At 34.7% G+C, this 13,667-nt stretch overlaps 1 pseudogene; it reads left to right on the top strand.

Annotated features, from left to right (window-relative positions):
• The first annotated feature begins 8,505 nt into the window (after positions 1-8,505).
• Positions 8,506-10,682, top strand: LOC123948673 (annotated as a pseudogene).
• Positions 10,683-13,667: the final 2,985 nt, after the last annotated feature.

The following is a 13,667-nucleotide window of genomic DNA, read 5'->3' as shown; positions in this document are numbered from 1 at the left end:
AGCCCCAACCCAGGTGCCCACTTTAACCCACTGGGGCGCCCAACCCAGGTGCCCAAGTTTTTTAGTATATGTGCTGCCGAAGCGAGCACAGGCGCCCAAGTTTTTTTTTTTTTTTTTTTTTTTTTTTTTCTCATTTTATTTATTTTTTCAGCGTAACAGTATTCATTCTTTTTGCGCAACACCCAGTGCTCCATGCAAAACGTGCCCTCCCCATTACCCACCACCTGTTCCCCCAACCTCCCACCCCTGACCCTTCAAAACCCTCAAGAAAAGCTTACAAATTAGATGTAGGTAAAGTAAACATAATATACTAAAGGAAGTATTATAAAAATTTGGAAGGATTCTGTGCATAGTTTTGAACATCCTTAAATTCTTACTACTTTTTGAAAAAAGTGAAATTAATAATCTTATGATACGTTACAAATTTTTACCATGCAAGGAAGTGAAGTCAAACTTCAGTCAGAAGTACCATATACAGCAGAAAGGTCTTGTCCCAACAATAAAAAATACTGTCCAATGAAAGACTCTTTATGTATTTTAAGTAACAAGATATTTGAAGTATATATGCATTGTTTTTAGTGATCGTGTATTTTGATCTCTTTTAAAATCAAATGGCTGAATACTAGTTGTGCTAATACTAGTACTGAGCTTTTAGTTTTGTATAATTCCCAGAATTCAATACTCTTCTATAATAGGTCTTGTGTTTAATATATCATAACTTACATAAGCCAGTTTCTTCTTGCTGTTTATATCAACTGAGAGATGATTTATGTAAAATAAAACTCATTCATTTTTAGTATATGTTTGTTAAGTTTTTGATAATTATTCCCCAGGTATAACGATCATCCCATTTTAGAATAGAATATGCTCATTACCTAAGAATAATCCTCTGATAAATCCCCATCACATAGGAAACCTGCATTCTGATTTCTATTGACAAAGATTAATTTTGCCTTATGCTGATTCCCATAGAAATAGAATCCTACAACACATATATTTTATGTCTCATTTCTTTCATTCAGCAACTCCTTTTGTGTAATTAGTGGCTTATCTCTTTTGTTGCTGGATAGTATACATTGTATGAATGTACCTGTTGATTTGCTTACCCATTTACTTTTTGGTAGATGTTGAGTACCTTCAGTTTAAATCTACTAAGAATAAAGCTGACATGAACATTCATGAACAAGTCTTTTTATGCACCTATTATTTTTTTCTTTTCTCTTTGAGTATACCTGGGAGTGAAATTGTTGGGTTTCTGATAAAGGTATAATTAACAAAGGAAACTGGTAAATTTGAAACAAAATGACTGTACAAGTTGTACACTCCCACTAACAATGAATAAAAGTTCTAGTTGTCCAATGTTCTTGCTGAAATTTAATATTTACAAATTAAAAAAAAAATGTTTATTTTTTCTTTTATGTAAGTAGTCTTATCTTTTTGGATTTTTAATCACCATCTCCCTGATGATTAGTGATGTTTAGCATCTTCTCAAGAACTTTTTGATATTCTTTTATTTTAAAATCCTATAATCCTTTATTATTTTCTTCTTATTATTAAGTTAAGAGATCTTTACTTACATATTATGGATGTGTCTTTGTCATGTATCTCAAATATGTGTATGTATTTTTTTGTGGTTTGCCTTTTAATTTTATTAATAAAATTTTATTAATGATACTTTATTCATCACATACTATAAAGACCAGAGTTATATTTTGATGAAGTCCAAATTATTATTATTTTCATTATTTTTATGTTTGTTGTGTTATACTCCTTAAGTGGTCTTTGCCTATGTCAAATTTATAGAATTCTTTTCATATTTTTTTTGCAAAAATCATATCACTGTACTTTTTGACATTTAGGTTCACAATTCCTTTATGTTAATTTCTGGATATACTGTACCATACTAATATAATATAATATAATATAATATAATATAATATAATATAATTTGGTCTGAGTTACCTTGGCACCATTGTTTACGGGTCATCTATGTGTAGAACTCTCTTTCTAGACTCTCCATTCTTTTCTATTATTCAATATATCAACCTTTACCTCAAATAACACCTTCTCCACTATTCTTTCTATAACACTGTTTATTCACAAACAATAACAACAACAACAAATAAAAACCTATCCTCTCCCCATTGAATTCCTTGAAATGTTTGCCAGAAATCAATTTAGTATATAACTGTGAGTTGATCTCTAGATACCTCAAAATCTATTCCACTGACCTATATATCCATCTCTAGGCAATTATCACACTATATTTAAAAAAAAAACACAACAGCTCATACTTACTTTATTACTTTAGCTCTCTAGTAAATCTTGAAATACAGTAGTTGTAAGTTATTTGCATCTGTTTTCTTTGCACATTTGTTTTGGCTATTACAGAGGGGTTTTTTAAGACAATTTTTTTTTTTTTAAGAACAGGTGGAGGTTTACAACAAAATTGAGAGGAAAGTACAGAGATTTCATGTATACTCCCTGTTCTGCTAGTACAAAGTTTTTGCAATGTGTGTGTATGCATGTGTATATGTGTGTGTGTATTATGTAACAAGTGCTAATGAGAGTTACATTATGTCTATGATCAATTTAGGAATCATAGACATCTTAATACTGAGTCATCAATCATTTTGTCAAAAATATTTTCTCATCTTTTGAAAATTCTGTTCTCTTTTATATGTTTGATATAATAAACTACACAGATTGATATATGGATTTAAAGTCAATTTTGCATCTCAGAAATACACCACTATTAGTCATGAGACATTTATTTTATATATAGATAATTAGACTTTTACAAAAGAATTTTGTGTCTATTTTCTTGAGAAATATTGGTCTTCAGCTTTCTTTTATACTTTCTGTGTAGTTTTGTTATCAAAGTTGTAGTATATGCTTTGTGTTATTTTAAGCACTTCAATATTTTGAAACTTGTCTTATGGCTCACAATATTATCTACCCTGTTGAATGTTCATATGCACTTGAAAAGAGAAGTTATTATGCCATTTTTAAGTATTAGATGCCTCAAGTTACTTGGTAGAATTTTTCAAGTATTGTATATTCTTACAAATGGTCTGTAGACTTGCTAGTCACTCTATCAGTCAATGGAAGCAAGTATTAAAATTGCCAACTGTGGTTCTCTTTCTCCTTATAGTTTTCTCAGTTTTGCTTCATACATTTTGAAACTTTGTTACTAGATGCATACACATTTAAAATTGTTAAATATTCTTTGTAAATTGACCCATTTATCATTATAAAGTGTTTCTCTTTATTATTATGATCCCTGTTTATCTTATGGTACATATTTTTCCTTCATATTCTCTTTGGGTACTTTTATTTGACATCATAGATACCTGCTATAAAGCATTAAAATGGGATTCTCAATTAAATCAGGTGATGATTAATTAATTCAGCTGAGTGTCTTTGTTGACATCTGATGGCCAATAAAGTATACCTCTCTGACTGAAATTATCATTGTGTTTCTTGACGTACACAACTGTTAGAAATAGTTAAAATTCTTGTGTCCTATGTTAAAGGAACTTATGTCCTTTGGTGATGTTTAATCACATTGTTCTGTCAGAAAGTACAGCATCCCTTCCTGTTCAAAACTCTTCAAAATGTAGGGATAGAGGGCACATACCTCAATATTATCAAAGCCATCTATGAAAAACCCACCGCAAATATCATTCTCAATGGAGAAAAACTGAAAGCTTTTCTGCTAAGGTCAGGAACACGGCAGGGATGTCCATTATCACCACTGCTATTCACCATAGTACTAGAAGTCCTAGCCTCAGCAATCAGACAACAAAAGGAAATTAAAGGCATCCAAATCGGCAAAGAAGAAGTCAAACTATCACATTGTTCTGTCAGTAACTATATAAGGTTTTTCATTTTTAGCTCATTGTTTGAATAATTATTTTGGTAAGCGCTTTTGACTACCACTAGTTCACCTTCTGCCGAAGCTTAGTATTCTTTCCTTATTTCGTCCATTTTTAATTTATCCTTTCTTGATTTATTTTGAACATTCATAATAATGACCTTAAATGTTAAAAAAGGTAATATCCTGAATTTTCTGTACTTACTAATTTCATAAGCTCTAGTAATAGCCCTAGTAAACTTTGCTCAGTCACATTTTCCAAAGGTTTTTTAAAGTCTTTAATTCACTCCATTCACTCCATTAAAGCATATAGTTGTTTATGTTTTCCTGATTGAGTAAAGACTGATATTATATTTGCTACTATAAATGGATTTAGAAGATATATTCTTAATAATGGGGATCTGAGATTAGTTTTATATTAAGAACATGTGATACTAATAGTCACTACTCTACACCGGATACAAAGTAATGACACACAGTTATTTAGAATGGCATTGGCATACCTATTGAAGATGAAGTTTGGGAGACCAAGGTGCTCACATAACAGAATTTTAGGATAGAAATGAGACCAAATGACAGCCGACTAAATGGCTACCTCTGACTTCTCTAAAGATATTGCAGGTATAAAATAATTTTAGAGCTTAAAAATTTTGGCTCCCCATCCCCATTAGAGAATCAGCAAATTCCTCTAAAATAACTGCTTATCTTATAGAAAGTGTCAGTTATCTTTAAGCCATAAGCAAATAGTTCTGTTGCTTAAATTAAAACACAAGTTAAAATCATAACTTCATTAAGAATGATATGTAACAGTCATTCAACAGAATTCAACAGAATTCAGTACATTGTAGTGGGGATATTTCAGTGAATGAAGATGAATGAAAATTCATGAACTCACAAATACTTTGAGACATCCTTACTAGCTGGGCAGCCTTTCATTATATCTTTGAGTTTAGAGACTATCATGTTTTTGTCAGAGGCAGAAATTTTCAAGAGAATACTCTTCTTTATAAGATCCACAACCAAATCCAGACACATAACTAGGGTCAATAACAGCAATCAGAATCCCTCATGCAGATAAGAAGAAATTCTGGATTAGGTGAATACAGAAGGCACACTAAAAGAATTGAAAGATTGTGTGTGCGTATCACACATGTGTGTGTGTATACACATATATGTATATATGTATACACATATGTATACACATATATGTGTATATGTGTATACACACACACACACATATACAGAGAAGGGGAGAGAGAGAAACCTGGAGAATGTATTTAGGGATTGACTGAATAAATTTTAAGGGTGTATATTAATGATAAGAGAGATCACATTGAATTGGACCAAATTAATCAATATGGGTACACTTATCAGATATTCTGGATTCACTGTGTTAGCTTGAGCAGCCATTAATAGCTTTAGTAATTTATCTGTGGGTTGACTATAAACCGGACTCAGTGGCAGCCTCTAATAAATTTTGCTGTGTTAACCCATCAGATAACTTCTCAATTTCTTGCATTCCTTTTTTTAAAATTTTATAAATTCCAGTCCTCTTGTAGGATTCTTCAATTATCATCACTTTTCTCCTTGTTTTTCTCTATTTCTTGAACATAATAATCATAAATGCCTAAAGTCCTTGTTAGTTTTTTCAGTATCTGGACCATTTGTAGGGACGTTCTATTTTCCTTTCTGTTTTGATTTTTTTTTTTCATTTTCATTTTTGATCAGGATGCTTTTTGTTTTGTTTTGTTTCTATGTAATAATTTTTAAAGGAATTCCAGATATTGAGTGTGGAAAGGATAGTCACTCCAGATGATTTAACTCCTCTAAAAAGAGTTCATCTTATTGGCCACGAGCAAACTGTAGTAGTGGACAGTTCAAGAAGGAGCTATGCTAAGTCACATTAGGGTGTAGCTCTGGTTAGGCTCAGTTCACTCAGTTTGCCTCTGTGTTGCTCTGGCATTCTAGGGTTTCCAACTAAGTCTGATGTATTCATCAGGGTTCTTCTTTCTAATCGATCCTAAATTCCAAATCAGTAAATTTCATTTACATTTAATAAGTATCCTAAACTGGAAACCTGTTATGTTATTGAAACTACTCCAGATTTATTAAAAACAAAAACAAAACCAAAAACCAACCAACCAAACAAAAACTTCTCCAGGTATCTCTGTCCTTATAATTCCCTGGGAATTTTCTCAGGTTTTGCATACAGTTCTCAGAATTTTGTCCAAGCCTAGAACCAACAAGTGTCCTAAGGATAGAAGTTGTTGAAAACTGCTCCCCTCTCTCAGATTCTGAGTTTCTGAGATTCTTTCCATTCCATGTCTTAAACCCTTTGGTGATCTCTGAAGCTTCCCACTGCTCTCAAGTAGATCACTGGTGTAATTTGTCCTATGTTCCATGAGGATGCACTGGTCTGCTACCTAATACTACCTAACTGAAAATAGAATTTGGAAATATTTATTTAATTTGAATATATCTGAAGGGAATTATAAGTGAATTAAAACAAATTAGTATCAAAAATGAATATAGTGACTAATCAGGTTTATGCTTCTTTTTGCAGAGAGAAAGTGAGTACATCTAAGTACAAGAGACAGTTACATAAGGTTTGATGAAAGCACAATATGGTTCTTGTATTGTTCAAGAGTTAATTACAGTTAGACCCAGTACAGATGATTGCAGGAGAGGGCACCTTTGCTTATTTTGCTCTCCATAATAATTTTCTTTTGTTTGTTGAACTTCCCTTTTTTGTACTCATCAGAATCATAGGTGCTAGAAACTATATTACCCAGACTCTTCCGCCAACAGATTCAAATTTAGGTTATACTAAAAAGAGGTGCTCACAGAATAAGAGAAAAGTAGAAGAGAAGCAAATACGGTTATTTGCAGAATTATGCATTTCATATTTATCAGATGTTATATTTTGATGGAAACATCAGGATGTCCTCTTGAAAATCACACAAGTGTTTCCACACGACCAGAGATCACTGTGTTGTAGTTTCTTGAATTTCTTTTATTAATTTGCTAGGGCTGCCATAACAAAGTACCAGAGACAGGATGTCTGAAACAACAGAAATTTAATTTCTCATAGTTCTGAAGGCTGGGAGTCCAAGATCCAAGTTTTAACAGGTTTGGTGTCTCCTAAGGCTTCTGTCCTTGACTTGCCCACCTTCTCGCTTATATTCACATGGTCTTTCTTCTATGTATGCACATCCCTCTCTCTGTTTGTGCCCATATTTTTTCTTCTGTTAAGGACAACAGTCAAATCATATTAGAACCAACCCTAAGCACCTAATTTCAAGCCCAGATTGATTTTAAATTCAAATATAAAAGGAAAATAAGTAAGATTTTTAAAGAATTTTATAGGAAAAATTTTAACTCCTAAAGAATGGAAATAATTTAACAAGAGAAAGAAGGCCCTGTTCATAGTGGGAAAGAGTAACAAATAAGACTGTATAAAGTAATCTTGTCCACTAGAGACCTTTTATCTAAGAAGGATCTTTTAGTTACATTTTGGAAATTAGTTCTAATCTTTTAGAAATGGAAGCTGATACTTTTTTACAAGTTAAAAAAATATATATATATAAATATATATCTTGGAATTTCTACTACAAAATGATCTAATTGTGTGTGAAAGTGGATGAGGTACAGATGAAACTGGATTGTCCATGGAGCAATAATTCTTGGGATAATGATAGACATAAGTTCATTATTCTCTTTTTGCAAATTTTCACCTAAGCGCTTAAAAATTTTCACAAGACAATACTTAAATCAACAAAGTAGGAAAAATCATTTGCTACACATGTAGTTGCCGATGAACTCATACCCTGACTTGGTAAAGAATCCCTATAAGCCGGTGGGGGTGGGGTGGGCAAGGTAACAGAACAATGGATAAGAGACTTGAATAGATACTAGACAAAAAAAAGACATTCAGATTTCCAATAATTATAGGGAAGGGGATCAATATCAGTCATCATTGAAGTAGTACAGTTCGAAGAAAGTATAAATTTATTTATTTTATTTATTTTTTTTTAAAGATTTATTTATTTGACAGAGATCACAAGTAGGCAGACAGGCAGGCAGAGAGACAGAGAGAGAGAGGAGGAAACAGGCTCTCCACTGAGCAGAGAGCCCGATGCGGGGCTTGATCCCAGGACAGCGGGATCATGACCTGAGCCGAAGGCAGAGGCTTTAACCCACTAAGCCACCCAGGCGCCCCGAAAGTATAAATTTAAATTGCGGTGATATACCACTGCACACCCACCAGAATGCTAAATTAAAACAAACCAAAAAAAGGACTCATCAAAGTGCTGGCAAGGATATAGCACAAACCAAACTCTTTGATATTAAAGGTTAAAGTATAAATTATTACCAATATGTCTTTGAGGTCTCAGTCAAGATTACCAAGCCCACAAACAAGAAAGGTGCCATAGACTGGATCACAGATCTTATTAGACAGAAAACCAGAATGCCAAACATAGTTACTGTGTAATTCCCCTCTCCCCTGTTGAGGAACTCTCCTTGCATCATCAAGAAATAGGGATCATAATGGCCATTTAAAAATTATCTACCTTCCTTTGGGAGGAGGTGAAGACTGAGTTAGATTTTGAAGGACAAAGAGGATGTGGATGACGAATGGAGAAACCAAGGCCCTCTGTGAACAAAAACAAGATGAGCTCTGTGCACCAAATGATACAGATGCCCACACTCTTGCTGGTACCTGTCTATACTGGGACTCTACTCGCTGTCCACATAGTGGGAGGCTACCTAGCACATTACCTGTCTTTTTCCACAGGGCTTTCAGCAATTTCTCTAGCACTGGGTTTCCTGATCAAGGTTTTATTGACATTTGAGGTTGAGAAGCATTTTTGAGTAGATGGCCTGAGGCTCGCAGGTTGTTTAGGAACACCCACGTCTCCACCAGCTTGATGCCAGTAGCACAACACCCACCTTGTGGGGACACCCAACACATCTCCAGACATTGACAAAAGGTATAGATGGAAGGAGAGAGTCAGTCAGCTTTGGTAGAAAATCACTGTTCTCATAGTGCAAATACTTCATATCAGTTCCTCCATATACACCTTATAATGTTGCTGAGGCCCAGAGCTTCACAACTATGCATGCCTATGGTTAGGGAGAAAAAGTGGAGGGAAAATTACTAACTCAATATGGAAGATAATGCAGTAGATAGTTAATGAACCATATGAACTGTCACATGTTATGGGAATTAAATACCTAAACACACATTTCTTGGCAATATTGCATTGTTAAGTTCAGGGTTCTGGTGAATGAGCCAAGGATAATTCACTGGAGGCAACACCTGGTCTTGGCTGAGCTTCCAAATCCAGCTTGTGGTCATCAGATGCATCCAGGATAGATTGGATCAAAGTTACATTGGCTCAAGGTAATGGTGAACAAAGAGACTGAGGTGGCCAAGTCCATGCATAGCTTGGGCTGCCACAACCTCCTGTCCCCACGAGCCCCCTCCCTATTATGACACCAAAGTCCTCATCCAGGAACGTAAACAAGGTGGTGTTAATACAAGAGTGACAGACTGGTGACTGGTTTTAGTGTGGGCCTTGATCCCCAACTTCGCTAAATATCCAAATTTAAATGCACTTCTAAATAGACTTAATAATAAAACATGTCATATAATCAGTGAAATCTTTGTATAAATACAAAATCTGCCCCCCCCAAATAATACCTTCAAAATAATACCATTGGGAAAATTTTAAATGTTAGCAAATTCAAGAAACATGGTTATTTCAATTTAGCTTTTAACAGCCCTGAAAAAATGGAAAATGTGGAAGGATCTGAAGGTTTGACAAAATTTAACTTGACTGTAAATTTCCCTGGAGAGCTGAACAACAGTAAAGACCACAGCACAGCCTCTATCTGAAGGAGCTCTTTTGCATGGGTAACCTGAGTGCTGAATTTGAATGAAACAGGCAGTTGGTGGTGCCAATTCTTCAACAGTTAAAGTGTGGGCTGATAAAGAAAGCGAGTTCAGAAGGGATTCAAGAATTGCAGAATTAGTCAGTAATTAGGCAGAAAAAACATATTGTCTCAAATGTGCCAAAGACAGAAACATGTGGCTCAGAGGAAACTTCAAAAATAGCATAAAAACAGACAAGAAAAATTACCTAGGCTTTGCCAGACATTGGTACACAGATATCACTACTATTCTATCATCTTTAGAGAACAAAGACCACCAGATGCTAGAAATACAAGAAACAGAACTCAATCATCAGAAGTCAGATGAAAGCAAAGAAGACCTACCAATCTGGTATAACCTCTCTAAGTTTACTCCTGAGTCTACATTGAAAACTCTTAGACAGATGGAAAAAATAATGGAAAAACCAAGAAAATTAAGTGCTGCAAAGAAGAAAAGAAACTCCCCAAACTTTGAACAGACAAGATGGAAAAGCCCTGGGAATAAATGAACCCAAACTTGACTTCTTTGTGAAAGATGATGAAAGACATGACCAGATCATCCTGGATCTTGCTGTGTATAGGGATAGGTAATTGATATCAGTTTGCAGTCAGTTTATAGGGGAATAATAGCCAAAGGAAAGTCATTTCAGCTTGTACTTCCTATAGAAGTCAAACCTTAAAGTAGTTGGATAGAAAATCTTAGACAAGAGGGTGTTTAGTGATTTACATGCCCAAAATAGAAGTAATTTCAGGTGGCAGAATAGCACCTAAGTCTGTGAAAAATACTTTGAACATCAGCAGAGAACAAACAAAAGAAGCAAACAAACAGAAACTAGAAGTAGATTCCAACACACAGTCACTATGTAGCTAATGTAATTCAAAAGTAAAAATACGCACCCGGAAGTGTTGCATCTGAACAAAGATTATACCAATTGAAAAAGATCCACAGTTGTCAGATAACCCTAGAATGCCTCCATTGATTTGAAACATCAGACCATGACCCTGAGACTTAGTTGTACTCAATGAAAAGTGTGTATACATAACGTTTATGGAGTAAACACAGTTATTTATCAATATTACTACACTAATTTTTTCACTTTGCTACTTTATGTCATACTACTTAAACTAGTTTAAAGTTAAAAGGAGTACCTAAATATTCTACAGCTGATTATTTGCCCACGTATAGGCTAGTGAAAATACTCAAAAAATTACTACCAATACTTTGTAGGACATTTTGAAATCATCTACTATATTTGAACCTAGCATACCCCCAAAAATAGACTTTTTGTGTGTGCTTGAGAGAAAAAGATAACAGAAAAGTTAATTGTGGAAGAATTGTACAACAAGGTAGTGTTTCTATAGGGTAAATAAGGAAAAATGTAAACATAAATATAAATGGCATACATAAATAAAAACACATGATGTAAAATCTATCATTTATCTATCTATCTAAGAATACTTCTATGAATCCTTCCCTATGTAATCCTTCATTTAAAACTGGTAAGTTAATCTGCAGTGTTAACATGTAGGACATTAAGTACCTATAGGAAGAAGGAGAGGTAGTGAATGATGTAAGGCCAGGACATCAGGTGCATCTGGGATGCTAGCCATGTTTTATTTATTACCCTCTTTTGAGGTTTCACAAGTGTCCATGTTTTGATAATTTATGAGTGTTTACAGTTAACTTTTGTGTTATTTTTATGGGTGGCATACTTTCATATATGCTTAGGAAAAGGAAGTTAGCTTAAAGAGAAATATTTGGCAATGAATTTGTAAGTTCAGTGTATATGAAATGTTAAGAAGAACAAATAAGCAGCGATCGATTTTTAAATTGTCACTATTGGAGAATGACAGCAGAAATCTTTAAGTGCCAATTTGCCTGGATTCTAATAGACTCTTGGAGTTCTTTTAGTTTGGTGCTTTAATAATTCTTTCATAAGTTAAGAGCCAAAGCTTTGCTTAATATCTAAGAGGTTCTTCTACTTAAAGCATAAAGCAGTTCTGTAATGTTTTTCCTTAGCAATTTATGCTAAGACAATGCAAACATACTCTTTAGATAGGAATTATTCTCATGTTTATCTCTTGTATATCTCGAAAAATTCTTTGACCTTATTAATGTCTTTTCTGAAGATCCAAAATCCCTAATCTAAACCAATTGATTATTTTACTTTAATGAATATCCATCGTTTATGTTTATTTGTAGCACTTACCACTTGATACTCTTTTTAAAAATCTAATCATTGACTCCAATATTTGAGCTCCCACTTGTTATTAGGTAAGCCTGATTTGTCTGTGTCAACATAGTACCCAATATTCATCAGAAAAAACCAAAATACCTTATTTTTTAAAAGATTCAATATTGAGTGGTGTCTGGATTGGAATCAGGTTGATAATATTCTTTTTTTTTATATTACACATTTTTTTAAATGTTTATTTGACAGAGAGAGATCACAAGCAGGCAGAGAGGCAGGCAGAGAGAGAGGAAAGCAGGCTACCTGCTGAGTAGAGAGCCCGATGTGGGGCTTGATCCCAGGACCCTGGGATCATGACCTGAGCCGAAGGCAGAGGCTTTAACCCACTGAGCCACCCAGGCGCCCCTATATTACACATTTTTAAAAAAATTTTCAGCATAACAGTATTCATTGTTTTTGCACCACACCCAGTGCTCCATGCAATACATGCCCTCCCTATTACCCACCACCTAGTTCCCCCAACATCCCACACCCCCGCCCCTTCAAAACCCTCAGGTTGTTTTTCAGAGTCCATAGTCTCTCATGGTTCATCTCCCCTTCCAATTTCCCTCAACTCCCTTCTCCTATCCTTATAACTCTGGAGTTATTGTCTTTGATAATAAAGATTTTAAAATCCCTACCACTAACTTAAAAACCAAAGCAAAAAATTCCTCCATTGGGCGCCTGGGTGGCTCAGTGGGTTAGGCCGCTGCCTTCGGCTCGGGTCATGATCTCAGGGTCCTGGGATCGAGTCCCGCATCGGGCTCTCTGCTCGGCGGGGAGCCTGCTTCCCTCTCTCTCTCTCTCTGCCTGCCTCTCTATCTACTTGTGATCTCTCTCTGTCAAATAAATAAATAAAATCTTTAAAAAAAAATGCCTCCATTTTACTGCAACTGACAATTCTGACAACTGACAATGCTGTTTTTCTTTTTTTAAATACACTTCTTTTTAAAAATTTTGTTTCAGTGTTACAAAATTCATTGTTTATGCACCACACCCAGTGCTCCATGCAATAGGTGCCCTCCTTAATACCCACCCCTGGGTTCACCCAACCCCCACCCCTGTCCCCTACAAAACTTTGTTTCTCAGAGTCCAGAGTCTCTCACAGTTTGTCTCCCCTTCCGATATCCCCCAACTCACTTCTCCTGAACGAAGTTGGAGACACTACTTGTGAATCACATGTACTAGAGTCACTGGTGCAGCCCTTTACTCCTAGAAAGGAATGGAGATACCATCATCATCATCATCATCATCATTTCTTTCCATTAAAAAAAAATACATCCTGGAAGTGCCATTTTTAAAGAAGCAGGGAAGCTAGCTTAGTATCTATCAGCTCAATATTTAATGCTTATTTAGAAAAATACAGTATAAAACAATTAATTTTACTACTACTAAACACTTTCATAGTGCTTTGAAACTGAAAACCATAAAGGATTTTAATAAAGTCTGTCACATGGATTATACATGTATATAGTACATATGTGTATACATACACATGCATACACATATTATGTATCATCAGGAATTCTGTATACATTATGGCAAGTACTCCTCATTTCAGCACAGCAGAGTATATTGCTGTGTTTCTGGAGATAAAAATATATAAGACCCAGATGGGTAGTGTG

The sequence above is a fragment of the Meles meles genome, chromosome 8 (genome assembly GCF_922984935.1).
Source record: "Meles meles chromosome 8, mMelMel3.1 paternal haplotype, whole genome shotgun sequence".
Taxonomy (NCBI): domain Eukaryota; kingdom Metazoa; phylum Chordata; class Mammalia; order Carnivora; family Mustelidae; genus Meles; species Meles meles.
Note: the sequence above shows the minus strand (reverse complement) of the source record. Positions and strands in the feature narration are given on the sequence as shown.